This window comes from Nicotiana tabacum, chromosome 3, assembly GCF_000715075.1.
Source record: "Nicotiana tabacum cultivar K326 chromosome 3, ASM71507v2, whole genome shotgun sequence".
NCBI classification, from domain to species: domain Eukaryota; kingdom Viridiplantae; phylum Streptophyta; class Magnoliopsida; order Solanales; family Solanaceae; genus Nicotiana; species Nicotiana tabacum.
Window position 1 is genome coordinate 14690921 of NC_134082.1, and position 15111 is coordinate 14706031.

General features: G+C 38.9%; 1 pseudogene; it reads right to left on the reverse strand.

Annotated features, from left to right (window-relative positions):
* Positions 1 to 1777: 1777 nt before the first annotated feature.
* On the reverse strand, positions 1778 to 4871 carry LOC107786729 (heat shock cognate 70 kDa protein-like; annotated as a pseudogene).
* Positions 4872 to 15111: the final 10240 nt, after the last annotated feature.

The window sequence follows — 15111 nt, forward strand, 5'->3', positions numbered from 1 at the left end:
TCATTTATAATTTTTTTTTGTTTTCTTAAAATTGTCAAGTGGCTTTATTTTAGCTTGCCACTTGGCTTAACCACATTGCAAACTACTCTCCTTTTAATATAATATAAGATAAGATTAAAGTACTAGGTAAAAAAATAATAAACACCTTTTTCTATAAAATAACTTATATGTCATTAAAGTTGTTCACACTAATAATAACATGATTTCACATTCTAGATCAATTTAAATACAAAATAATTCACCTCTTATTTCTTTCTACAATGTGCAAAAGAATTTAACAAAGTAAAGGGGATAGCTTTCTCACCCAAAATGAAAATAGAAACTATTTTGGAAATTTTAAACATTATTAACAATAATGCTTGATGTTGATCGAAACAAGCAAAGCTAAATAAGAGTTTTGACGTTTGTTATAAAACGAAATAACTTTAACTCATAGCTGAAGGAAATTAGGAACATGAGGGAAACTTTTTGCCGAATATATGAGGAAAATGGCTAAAGTTTAAACTAGCTACAAATCAGATTATATAAACCACAAGCATTTGTAGAAGGGGATTCCAAAAATTCGATCTATTCTGTTTACCAATAGCATCATCGTCCAGTCCTTAGTAAAGCTACCTTCCGTTCCAGTTTGTTTATCCCATATATGAATCAAACAACCCCTAAACCATGAGCTGGAATATCCCATAATATTAGCTATCCCATATTATTATATATAGAATATCTAACGCCATCATTTTGGTATAAAATTTATCCCACCATTAATCATAGCGATAACTAAACATGAAGTAAATTCAATTTCATATTCTATCCCGAAATTAGTATACTTATCCCGATAACCAAACGATCCCTAAGAGTTTAGGCTCCAAAGTCCAAAATATTTGGGGTCTCATTTTTTTTAGTAGAAGTCGGTTATGAATTAATTTTCTTAAATAATTGAGTATTTTAAAATACAATAGTATAATTTTTAATTAAAAGGGGTAAAGGAAACTTCTAAATAGATATGAACAATTCAAGCATATGAAAATATTTTTTTATTTCTATTTGCACGTAAAAATTGAGATCACTAGGTGATAAGAATTTTGAAAAATATTGCCTTAATCTCAAAAGTTCCTTAAAATATGCTCCCTCCGTTTTATTTAGTTTGTTTAAGTTTGACTTAGCCCAAAGTTTAACAAAAAGAGGAAGACTTTTGAAATTTGTGGTCATAAATATGTCATAACATTCGTGCAGCTATAAAACTTTTGAAATGTGTGATCTTAAACAAGTCATAACATTTGTGCGACTATAAAAACTTCTCATTAAGGAAATATAGAAATATACCAATTTTTCAGAAACGGACTAAACGAAAATCGTGTCAATCTTTTTGAAATGGATGGATGAATAGTCATTCGAAAATGATGTTTAGATTTATTTTTAAATTAAAAATATTAAGAAAAATAGTAAAATAAAAGATAATACTCTAATCGTTATACCCAATTAGTTAAAAAGACTTGATTCATTTTCAAATGCCTATGCTTATAGAATAATATTCACGGTTCCTGTAACAATTGCATTTGTGGAAAAAAGTTCTTCAAAATCAGAATTGATAAAATCTTACAAACAATCAAGAATGTCTCAAGAGAGAAGAAACGGATTAGGTCTCTCTCTCGATACATATATATATATATATATATATATATATATAATAACTTTTGGATGATTTTAGCTATTTTTAGTTGTAATAAACAAAAATATATACAAAGTTTTTTTAAAAAAAGAAAAAATTTAAAGCCTCTCATTAATGTACGTATTTAGGCCATACCTCTTGTTCTTTCGGCCCTGATTGTATCTTGACAAAAATGGGATTACATAAGCCTTCAAGTTCCTTCTTCTTGTCCTCTAACTCATGAGTTTCTGCACATGGATTGGTATTAATCCATGAATTAGCCTGTTCAAGAATATCCTCAACCTTTTTCTTGTCTGTTGCGCTAAGCTGCGCGACAATATTCTCCTCGCCCAAGATCCAGAAGTGTATGAAGGAGGTTTACCCCTGCAACGCTTCTTCAGCTTCGGCTCTTTTCCTGTATTCTTCATCATCTGCCTTGTACTTCTTTTCATCCTTGGCCATATTCTCAATCTCTTCCTTCGAAAGCCGACCTTTATCATTCGTAACTGTAATCTTTTTGTTCTGACCCGTGGTCTTGTCCTCAGCAGAGACATTCAATATTCCATTGGCATCGACATTAAAGGAAACAGTTAGCAGGAAGTACACCTCTAGGAATAGGGTGTATACCAGAGAGCTCAAATGTGCCCAACAAGTTGTTGTCTTTTGTTCTTGCTCTCTCTCCTTCGTAAACCTGAATTGACAGTCCAGTTTGATTATCTGAATATGTTGAAAATATCCTCTCTTTCTTAGCAGGAATTGTTGTGTCCCTTGGAATTAACATAGTCATAACTCCTCCTGTTGTTTCCAATCCTATTGATAGAGGCGTGACATCCGAAATCAGCAAATCTTGAATCCTCTTATTATTAACCTCTCCGCTAAGAATCGCAGCTTGTACAGCCGCACCGTAGGCAACAGCTTCATCAGGATTAATACTCTTGTAAAGTTCCTTACCATTAAAGTAGTCCTGCAATAGCTGTTGTATTTTTGGAATTCTACTTGATCCACCAACAAGTACAATCTCGTCGACACTATCCTTGTCCATTCTTGCATCCCTTAAACATTTCTCAACTGGCTCCATACATTTCTTAAAGAGGTCCGCGCTCAACTCCTCAAACTTGGCACGCGAGACGTTGCAAGTGGATTCCATCGTATAGGTCGTAGACGTCAAATATTGCCTCGTCATTGTCGGAAAGAGTACGCGTCATCTTCTCACAAGTTGTCCATACTTGGCTTAATGATTTAGGGCTATGCGTAAGGTCCTTCCTGTGCTTTCTCTTGAATTGCAGGACAACGTGATTAACCAATTTATTGTCGAAATCTTTCCTCCAAGATGAGTGTCTCCTGCCGTGGCTTTCACCTCAATCATACCGTTGCCAATAGAAAGAACAGAAACATCAAGAGTACCACCACCAAGATCATAGATAAGCACATTCTTTTTTCCTACATTACTACTACTATCTTGTTTGTCCATAAAATAAGCAATGCCTGCAGCTGTAGGCTCATTGATAATACGCATAACATTCAAACTAGCAATAGCACAAGCATCTTTGGTAGCTTGACTCTGCGAGTCATTGAAGCAAGCTGGTACAGACACCACGGCGTTTTTGACAGTTGATCCAATGAATTTCTCAACAACTCTCTTCACTTCTGTAAGAACCATAGCTGAGATTTGTTCAGCAGTAAACTGCTTTCCTTCTTCCTTGTAGTATACACAAATCATTGGCTTGTCACCAGGTCCAGCAGTAACTTTAAATGGCCATATTTTCATGTCACTCAGTACAGAGGGATCACTAGCCCTCCGCCCAATAAGGCGCTTTGCATCTGTTAATAGGAAAATACACCTACCATTATTATAGCACAGAGGAGAAATTGATATCATACTCATACTGCATGCAATGTATTTATATAGCACCATCCACAAACTAATCTCTCTGTCCAAAGTTGCTTGATACTAACAATTTTTATTAATTTTTGAACTTAAATGCAGCTAGATCAATTCATTTTTGTAAAATTAGAATTTAGATATTCAAGAATTACAATATATTATATATAGTGGCAGTATAAGTTGGAAACCAGAAACTAATCTCTCTATAAAATGATCTAAAAATATAAATGATTTCATATTCATACTAAATGCATTGAGGTTATGGAGATCCAATAAAAAAAAAAAACACTAATCACATACTCTACTGGATGCATTGTAATTATAAAATCCAAGCAATTATTTATGAATGACAACACACATCGCTGAACATGAAAATTAAGCTTGATTCGACACAGGTTCGAAAGAATCCGGTAGTTTTTGCTTAAACTCTTAAAATATTAGGAAATTCATTAAATATAAATATTTAACAGTGAATCTAGTAACTAAGACGAATAATAAACTTGGTGATAAACTTCAAATACTGAAATGATCACGTAATTATAACAAATATAACATGCATCCATCAATAACACACTATTTCAATAAACGTAAAAAATAAAAAGAATTAAGATTTTGAGAATCAAATGTTTACCGAAAACTGTGTTAGTGGGGTTATTTTCGATACCGAGCTTAGAACTGAGACCAATCCAACGCCGGTCTTCTACAAAGAAACGTAGGACGGCGTCGTACGAGCGAGCTCGCTCCCACCGCAATCTTCGGTGATCATCTCCACATGATCATTTTTCCAAACGGCGACGTAACAGTTTGTGGTTCCGAGAGCGATCCCGATCGCCGGACCTTCTCCTTTTCCGGCCATTGGTTTTTACACTTCCGGCGAAAAACGTTAGTAATATGATTGGGCTTGAAAATATCGAATGGGATTGGGCTTAAGCCTAAGGGGTAGTAATTATTGGATCTAAAAATGTTCTTTTGGATATGCTTGGACAGCCTTGATTTACGGAGACTTGGTCTTGCTATTACTTGTGAAGTGGAGGATTGGAGTGGTGGCTCAAAGACTCAGTTATTTTTTTTTTCTTTCTTTCCATTTAAATATGTTTTACTATCCAATTTAAAATTTTATTTTTTATTAAGCTTAAATATTCTTCTAAGTATTGTTGCAGGAAAATAGTGATTTCAAATGCCTTACGTATGGACACATAGATTTGTGTCCGATACATGAATTTATACGGTTTTGGTATTGAGTTTTTATCATGCATAGACATTCTAAACTCATGTAGAAATATTCAGACATATTATTCATATATTTTACACTAGTATGTGACTTGATAGCAGGTAGTTGGACACTTGGTGAATATCGTATTGATGAAAAGTTTCAGTTTTTACTACTTGTTGCATATTTTCTTTGTACGAGAATTTGATGCATCTGTATTTCTAACCTTGTTATCCAGAAGAAGGGTGCTTATTATTCTTCTCTTTGATTGTGTACCTTATTATTGATATCTATTATTTTCTTAATTGTTTTTCTGTTGTTGTATATGCTTATAACTGCACAATTTTATAAAACAAGTATATTTTGACTAAAATTTTGCTACTACTTCATTGAGGTTTGTTTTGATACTTACAGAGTATATGGGGTCAATCACACTCATAATACACTTTTGTGCGTTGTGTGCAGATTTTGAAGCTAAGCTGTTGCAGAGTTCGAAAGAGAGCATTGAAAACATATCAACATTCCAGTTATTAGCTGCCATTTGTTTATGGTAGCCTAGGATCTTGTATTTCTATTTATGTATATACAAAAAGATATTTTTTTTTCTTATATCAGTATTGTATTCCTATTCTTAATTGCTCATAACTTGTGACTCCAATTTTTGAGTAGTCGTACTAAATTCTACGTTTTTATTTTATTATTCATTTTATGAACTTTAATTGGATTGTGATTTATGTTGGTTGGTTCACTTTAGCGGATTGGATTAGATTTTCATCACGATCTGGTGAGATTTTGACCGTGACAATAACGCATAAAAATATGTGACTATAAATCATCTAGTTAAGGGTAAAATAAAAAGTTTAAAGTTAAATTTCTTCTAATTAAAAAAGTATGATATTTTTCTTATGATAAACTAAAAAAAAAATTTACACATAAATTAAAACAAAGGGAGGAAAAAATTTCATACATTTGACTGAAAAGATGGAGTTAAGGTGAACACAGCCTCAACCCTTTTATTGACTCGAACCATTTAGAGAAATTTTCAGAAACCACTATATTTTAGTGGTTATTAGTTAGCTGTAGCTACCATTTACTATATTACTTCCTATAGCTATGTTTTCAGATATTTTAGAGTGTATTCGATGTATTTAGGTTTGCATTTCTAGGCGTGAAACAGAAGATTACAGCTAGACAGATTTTTGTATTCGACTGTATTCACGGCGTGAAACAGGGGATTACAGCTAGACAGATTATTGTGTTCGACTGTATTCACGATATATATTTGTGAATACAGTAACGTAAATAGCACAATTCATGTTCTATTCAGCTGTTTTTAAACGGAAAGTGAATCAATTAACATAATAGACTCATAATATAACTCAACAAACCCAATTATAACACACAGAATTTGTATTTCCGGTTATAAAAAAGATTCTCAACCAAAAAATACTCCAAAACATAGCAATCTTCAGAGAAAATATGCTGAATATTTTTCCCAGCCGATAAATACAACAAAAATAGAGCAATTTGAATACATATATACATCTGAATACATAAATTATATTAATTAAAAAAATATATAAATACATTCGTGGAATACAATGAGATAGTGAATACAATGAAATATATGGAATACAACGAGATACATGGAAATACAATGAAAAAAAGACAATGAATACAATGAAACACACGGAAATATAGCGAGATACATTGAAATACATTAAAATATATTAACAAAAAATTCAAGTTGCTCAGCCCCAAACTCTGTCGTCTTTGTTCAAAAATAACCCTAATGTCGTCTCGTCGAGAGGGTCGCGATTCTGTCTCGAAATAAGCCAATCCATTACAGTGGTTGAATTTTACTTCTTTTTTAGTAAAAGTTATTAATAGTGAAAAGAGGCGGCATTAAAAAGAGTAAAGCCTCCTCCTGGTCCGAGTAAAATCCGATCTCACATCATGTGATGACCCAAAAGGTCATTACTTGTTTTAGAAATAAATTTTGTGTTCTGAGACCTTAAAAATCTCTTCTTGTCTTACCTCAATTTGTGTGCGCAGTCCAAGCGCGTATCCGGAAAGACATTATGTGAAAATCTATGAAAAATGATAAATTTTGCCTTAAAATGAATTTAAGTTGACTTCGGTCAATATTTTGGGTAAACGGACTCGGACCCGTGAATTGACGGTCCCGGAGGGTCCGTAGGAAAATATGGAACTTGGGCATATGACCGGAATTGAATTCCGAGGTCCCACGCTCGAGAAATGAATTTTTAAAGAAAATTATTTTCTGGAATATATATGAGTTTTTGGAAATGAAATATGTTTGAATTTGATGGTATCAGGCCAGTATTTTGGTTTTGCAGCTCGGTACAGGTCTTATATGTGATTTAAGTTGAGCATGTAAAATTTGATAAGAAACGGAGGTCATATGAAGTGATTCGGAACATTAGTTGTAAAATTTGAAACTTAGAAAATTCTTGAGATTTTCTTTGATTTTGATGCTAAATTTATAGTTGTTGATTATATTTTGATGATTTGATTGCACGAGCAAGTCCGTATAATATTTTAGGTTAATGTACATGTTTGATTTGGATCCCCGAGGGCTCGAGTGAGTTTTGGATAGGCCACGGAGTGGAATTGAACTTAGGAAGTTGCAGCTTTTTAGCTGGTATGTTGCAGGTCTGAATGCAAAGCCTGGCTCGCAATTGCGAGCCCGTAAATGCCAACATTTATCTCAAAAGTGAAGAAGACCTAGGCTGCCTTCGTCGCAAATGCGACCTGTTCATCATAAATGCGAAAATCGCAAATGCGAAAATCGCAAATGCGAAAGGTACATCACAAATGCGAAGTGGACCGAATTTCCTTCAGTGTCGCAAATGCGACAAAATCTTCGCATTTGTGAAGTTAGCAGGTTCTGAAGGGTTCGCAATTGCGAACCCTGGTCGCAATTGCGACCTGCAAACTCATGACTTAACCGAAAATCTTTCATTTTTCAAACTCTTTCAAAACATAAACTCTCTTGGGCGATTTTCCAAAGAAAAGTTCTCCTCCAAATCAATTGTAAGTAACTTCTAACTTATTTTTTTCAATCTTTAACATCTTTTCACATGATTTCAACTCAAACTCAAGGGTTTTCATGGGGGAAATTGGGTGTTTTGGGTAGAACCTAGGTTTTTCAAATTTTGGGGATTTGGACCTCGATTTGAGGTCCGATTTCAAAATAAATTATATATTTGGGTTCGTGGGGGAATGGGTAATCGGGTTTTGGTTCGAACCTCAGGTTTTGACCATGTGGGCTCGGGGGAGATTTTTGACTTTATGGAAAAAACTTTAAAAAACCTATTTTCATGCATTATAATTGATTCATTTAGCATTTATTGATATAGTTAAGTAACTTGTGGCTAGATACGATCAAATTGGTGGTGGAATCAAGAGGTAAAGCGGTAGTTGAGGCTTGAATTGTGTTCGTGGCATCGAGGTAAGTGTTTGGTCTAACCTTAGCTTCAGGGATTAGGAGTCGTGTCCTATTTGCTACGTGTTAATTATTGAGTACGATGTATAGGCATGATGACGAGTTGGTGTCAAGCATGCCCGTGAATCTTATATTATGATTAATGTGACTCAGTTTGTATTGTTCATGCTTTATGTGATGATTTCTATTGTTGAGCAAGGCTTGTGGAAGTAATATTGGTATTTGAACATTGAAAAGCGTTGGCTCAAGTTGTAAAGTAATTTGTGGAAGTATAATTGGCAATTGAACCTTATAGAGCATTGGCTCAAAATTGTGAATTGAGTTGTGAAGTAAATGTGAAAAAGAAAAGAGGATTATGAAATTGTCTCCCTTGCCGGGATATTATTGTTTAATGTTGTCTCCCTTGCCGGGATGCTACTGTTGATATTGTTTTCCTTGCCGGATATGACTGTTGTACTATTGTTCCCTTGCTGGGATTTAATTGTAAATTATTGATTTTCTTGCCCTTATTGCTTTGTGATTGTTGTTTGGGTAAGGAAGAGTGTTAAAGCACGAAGGGTGATGCCGTGCATTGCTTTGGTGAGAGAGTGTTAAAGCACGAAGGATGATGCTGTGTATGATTTTGTGAGGAAGAGTGTAAAAGCACGAAGGGTGATGCCATTCCGCACGATGTATAATTCCATGAAGATTATATTGATTTTTATGGCGAGGACGAGAGTAAAAGCACAAAAGATGATGCCGTGCAGATTATATTGATTCTTATGGTGAGGACGAGAGTAAAAGCATGAAGGGTGATGTCGTGCACTTTGATTTCTGATTCTTGTTGATAATTGAGTTATGGTGTTCCTTATATTTACATGTTGTCCTTCTGTTATCATTTGATGTTTCCCCACAGCATATTCCCCTCTCCCATCCTTAACTGTACATTCCTGCTTTTATTTTCCGTTGTATATGATTTAACTGCACAGGTTTATTTAGTAGTCTGGTCCTAGCCTCGTCACTACTTCGCCGAGGTTAGGCTAGGCACTTACCAACACATGGGGTCAGTTGTGTTGATACTACACTCTGCACTGTGTGCAGATCCCGGTGCAACAGCTTTTGGACCTTAGCTTTGGGGTTACTGCCTTCAGTCCATTCGGAGATCCGAGGTAGACCTGCGGGCGTTCGCAGGCCTTGGCGTCTCCTTCTATCATTTTATTCTATTTTTTATGTATTTCAGAGACAGTGTTGTAATAACTCTTTCGAACCTTTATTTGTAGTATTCCTAGATAGTCTGTGGAATTGTGACACCAGTCTTGGGTAGTTTATGTATGGATTGGTATTGACATCTTTATTAATATAGTACGTTTCAGTCTTCCGCTTTTAAATTTCCGTTGTTTATATAATGTTGGCTCTTAATTGTTAAATGATTAAAAATGGGGAAAAAAGGTAAATAATTCAAATGGTTGGCTTGCCTAGTTTTCACTAGTAAGCGCCATCACGACTCCCGAGGTTGGGGAAATCCGGGTCGTGACAAGTTGGTATCAGAGCTCTAGGTTACTTAGGTCTCATAATTCACAGACAAGCTTAGTAGAGTCTGAGGGATCAGTACGGAGACGTCTGTATTTATCCCCAGAGGCTACAGAGTTAGGAAAAACTTCACATCTATTCTTTCCTATCATGCGGTTTGGTTTCTCAATACTAATTGAATTTCTACTCTATTCTTTCCTAGATGGAGAGAACATGCACTTTCTCATCCACTGATCAGTAGCCCGAGCCCCCAATAGCAGCTCTTACGAGGAGCAGAGGGCGAGGACGAGGCCGTGCTAGAGGCCGAGGTAGGGGAAGAGCTCAGCCCAGAGCAGCAGCACCAGCGACGGAACCTCAGGTTGAGTTTGATGATGAGGTTCCGACCCAGGCAGTTCCGGTGGGCCCAGCTCAGGTCCCATAGGGGTACATTGCTACCCTAGTACTCCAAGATGCTCTAGTCCATCTAGTGGGCCTTATGGAGAGTGTCACCCCGGCAAGCTTGCTTCTTGTAACACCAGCCGTCTCTTAGGTTGGAGGAGGAGCCAGACTCCTACTACTCGCACTCCGGAGCAGATGGCTCCCCAATTTCAGACTCCAGCAGCTTAGCCAGTTGGAGCAGTTCAGTCGGGTGTGGTAGCTCAGACCGGTGATGGAGTAGCTATGTCTGCTGATGCCTTGTGGAGATTGGATAGGTTCACCAAGCTCTTCACTACCACTTTCAGCGGTGCATCTTCTGAGGATCCCCAGGATTATTTATATAGTTGTCATAAGGTTCTCAAGAACATGGGGATAGTGGAGACCAATTGGGTCGACTTTGCTACTTTTCGCTTGTCTAGATCCGCCAAGACTTGGTGGAGAGATTATTGTTTGGCTAGACCAGCCGGGTCACCAGCTTTGACTTATGAGCAGTTTTCTCAGCTATTTCTGGAGAAGTTTCTCCCTATCACTCAGAGAGAGATCTATTGGAGGCAGTTTGAGCGTCTCCAGCAGGGTTCTATGACTGTTACTCAGTACGAGAGTAGGTTTATTGATTTGGCCTGTCATGCTCTTCTTATACTTCCCACTGAGAGAGAGAGAGAGAGAGGAGGTTCATTGAGGGACTCATTCAGCCTATTCGACTTTACATGGTTAAGGAGACGGGGAGTGAGATTTCTTTTCAAGAGGCAGCCAATATGGCCAGGAGAGTTGAGATGGATCTATCGTAGGGAGGTGGTCAAGGGTCTGACAAGAGGCCTCGTCATTCAGGCAGATTCAGTGGTGCTTCGTTTGGAGGAGGGATTCATATGGTAGAGGCCATCCTCTTAGGCCTTTTCAGTCAGCACTTTAGGTTTCTCACGGTGCTTCAGGTGGCCATGGTTCTCATATGCAGTATTCTGATCAACAGTCCTACAATGCACCACTAGCTCCTATCAGTGCACCGGCGCTCCAGAGTTTTCGGTGTGGCCATTCAGGTCGTCAGGGTCAATAGTCTCAGCATCCAAGGGCTTGTTATACTTGTGGCAATATGGGGCATATTGCTAGATTTTGCCCTCGAGTATCGAGCAGTTCTCAGTATCAGGGTTCCCGTGCCATGGTTTAGGCACCGATTGTTCCACAGCCCGCTCAACCAGCTAGAGGTGGAGGTAAAGTGCTAGAGGTTGAGGTAGAGGTATTAGAGGTGGAGGTCAGGCTTCTAGAGGTGGAGTCCAGCCAGCAGCAAGCCGTCCCAGAGATGTAGTTCAGAGTGGTAGGGGCTAGCCCCGATGTTATGCTCTTCCATCCAGGCCTGAGGCTGAGGCTTCCGATGTAGTTATTGCAGGTACTGTTCTGGTTTGTAGTAGAGATGCTTCAGTTCTATTTGATCCAGGATCTACATACTTCTATGTGTCATCTTATTTTACACTATATCTGGTCATGCCTAGTGATTCTTTGAGTGCTCTTGTATATGTGTCTACACTAGTGGGTGATTCTATTATGGTAGATCGTGTCCATCGTTCATGTGTAGTTGTGATTGGGGGTCTTGAGACTCATGTAGATTTTTTACTTTTGGATATGGTTGATTTTGATGTCATATTGGGGATGGACTGGTTATCACCTTACCACGCTATCTTGGACTGTCATGCCAAGACTGTGACCTTAGCCTTGCCGGGGTTGCCTCGTTTAGAGTAGAGAGGGACTCCTGGTCATTATACCCATAGTGTTATCTTATATATGAAGTCTCGACATATGGTCGAGAAGGGGTGTTTGGCTTATTTGGCATATGTTCGTGATTCTAGTGCCAAGGTTCCTTCTATTGATTCTGTGTATGTTGTTTATGAGTTTCCTGAGGTATTTCCTTCAAACCTGCCGGGTATGCCACCCGACAAGGATATTGACTTCTGCATTGATTTGGCTCCGAGCACTCAACCTATTTCTATTCCGCCATATCGTATGGCCCTACCTGAGTTGAAAGAGTTGAAGGAGCAGTTGCAAGACTTGCTTGATAAAGGCTTCATTAGACCTAATGTCTTGCCTTGGGGTGCACCGGTGTTGTTTGTTAAGAAGAAGGACAGATCGATGAGAATGTGTCTAGATTACCGGTAGTTAAACAAGGTTACAATCAAGAATAAGTACCCATTGCTGAGGATTGATAATTTGTTTGATCAGCTTCAGGGTGCCAAGGTATTTTCAGAGATTGACTTAACATCTGGCTACCATCAATTAAGGATTAGGGCATCCAATGTCCATAAGATAGCTTTTCGCACTCGGTACGAACATTATGAGTTCTTGGTGATGTCATTTGGGTTGACAAATGCCCCAGCAACTTTTATGGATTTGATGAACCGAGTGTTCAGGCCTTACTTGGATTTTTCGTGATAGTATTCAATAATGATATTTTGATCTATTCCCGCAGCCGGGAGGAGCATGAGCAGCATCTGAGAGTGGTTCTTCAGACTTTGAGATATAGTCAGTTGTATGCCAAGTTTTCGAAGTGTGAATTCTAGTTGAGTTTAGTTGCTTTCTTGGGTCATGTTGTTTCAGCAGAGGGTATTCAGGTAGATCCGAAGAAGATAGAGGCAGTCAAGAACTGGCCTAAACCCGCATCAGCTACAGAGATCCAGAGTTTCTTGGGTTTGGTAGGCTATTATCGTCGGTTTGTGGAGGGGTTTTCATCTATTGCAGCCCCGATGACCAGGTTGACCCAGAAGGGTGAACAATTCAGGTGGTCAGACGAGTGCGAGATGAGCTTTTAGAAGCTCAAGACAGCTTTGACTACGACACCGGTGTTGGTTTTGCCCATAGGTTCAGGGTCATATACAGTTTATTGTGATGCATCTCTTATTGGACTTGGTGCGGTGTTGATACAGGATGGCAAGGTTATTGCATATGCTTCACGTCAGTTGAAGATTCATGAGAAGAATTATCCAGTTCATGATTTGGAGTTAGCAGCCATTGTTCACGCGTTGAATATTTGGAGGCATTATCTATATGGCGTGCCATACGAGGTGTTCACGGATCACAAGAGTCTATAGTATCTGTTCAAGCAGAAGGAGCTAAATTTGAGACAGAGAAGGTGGTTGGAGCTATTAAAGGACTATGATATCACCATCTTATACCATCCGAGAAAGGCCAATGTGGTGGCCGATGCTTTGAGTAAGAAGTCAGCTAGTATGGGTAGTTTTGCATATACTCCGGTCGGTGAGAGACCGCTTGCTTTGGATGTTCAGGCTTTGGCCAATCAATTCGTGAAGTTGGATATTTCTGAGCCCAGCCGTGTGTTAGCTTGCACAGTCGCTCGTTCTTCTTTATTGGAGCATATCCGAGATTGGTAGTATGATGATCCTCATTTGTGTGTTCTTAGGAACACGGTGCAGCACGGTGGTGCCAAGCAGGTTACATTGGGAGATGATGGAGTTTTGAGGCTGCAGAGTAGAGTCTGTGTGCCTAATGTGGATGGGCTTCGAGAGTTGATTTTAGAGGAGGCCCATAGTTCCTGGTACTCTATTCATCCGGGCGCCCCTAAAATGTATCAGGATTTGCGGCAGCATTATTGGTGGAGGGGAATGAAGAAGGACATTGTTGCATATGTGGCTCGGTGTTTGAATTGTTAGCAGGTAAAGTACGAGCATTAGAGACCTGATGGTTTGTTTCAGAAGATTGAGATTCCTGAGTGGAAGTAGGAGCGTATCACTATGGACTTCGTTGTTGGACACCCACGGACTCAGAGGAAGTTCGATGCAGTGTGGATTATTGTTGATAGGCTGACAAAGTCAGCACATTTTATTCATGTGGCAGTCTCTTATTCTTCCGAGAGGTTAGTTGAGATCTATATCCGGGAGATTGTTCGTCTTCATGGTGTGCCCGTGTCTATCATTTCGGATCGAGGTACGCAGTTTACCTTACATTTCTGGAGAGCAGTTCAGCTTGAGTTGGGCACACGGGTCAAGTTGAGCATAGTATTTCATCCTCAGACGGACGGGTAGTCCGAGCGTACTATTCAGATTTTAGAGGATATGCTCCGAGCTTGTGTCATTGACTTTGGAGTCTCGTGGGATCAGTTTTTGCCTTTAGCAGAGTTAGCCTACAACAACAGCTACCAGTCGAATATCCAAATGGCTTCGTATGATGCTTTATATGGTAGGCGATGTCGGTCGCCGGTTGGATGGTTTTAGCCGGGAAAGGCTCGGTTGTTGGGTACGGATCTAGTACTGGATGCCTTGGACAAGGTCAGGATCATGCAAGATAGGATTTGTACAGCTCAGTCCAGGCAAAAGAGTTATGCCGACCGTAAGGTTCATGATTTGGCATTCATGGTCGGTGAGCGGGTATTGCTTCGGGTGTCGCCTATGAAAGGCGTGATGAGATTTGGGAAGAGGGGCAAGCTTAACCCTAGGTTCATTCACCCGTTTGAGATTCTTGATCGAGTGGGAGAGGTAGCTTATAGACTTGCATTGCCACCGAGCTTATCAGCCGTGCATCCAGTGTTTCATGTGTCCATGCTTCGGAAGTATCACGGCGATCCATCCCATGTGTTAGATTTCAGCACTGTCCAGTTGGACAAGGACTTGTCCTATAAGGAGGAGCCGGTAGCTATTCTAGACCAGCAGGTTCGTCAGTTGAGATCGAAAAGTTTCCCTTTTGTTCGTGTTCAATGGAGAGGTCAGCCCGTTGAGGCATCGACCTGGGAGTCCGAGTTCGGTATGCGAAGCCGTTATCCCCATCTTATCCCCAACTCAGATACTTCCTTCTTATGTTCATTCGAGGACGAACTGTTGTTTTAGAGGTGGAGAATGTGATAACACAAAAGGTCATCACTTATTTTAGAAATAAATTCTGTGTTCTGAGGCCTTAAAAATCTCTTCCTGTCTCACCTCGATTTGTGTCCGCAGTCGGGGCGCGTATCCGAAAAGCCCTTATGTGAAAATCTGAGAAAA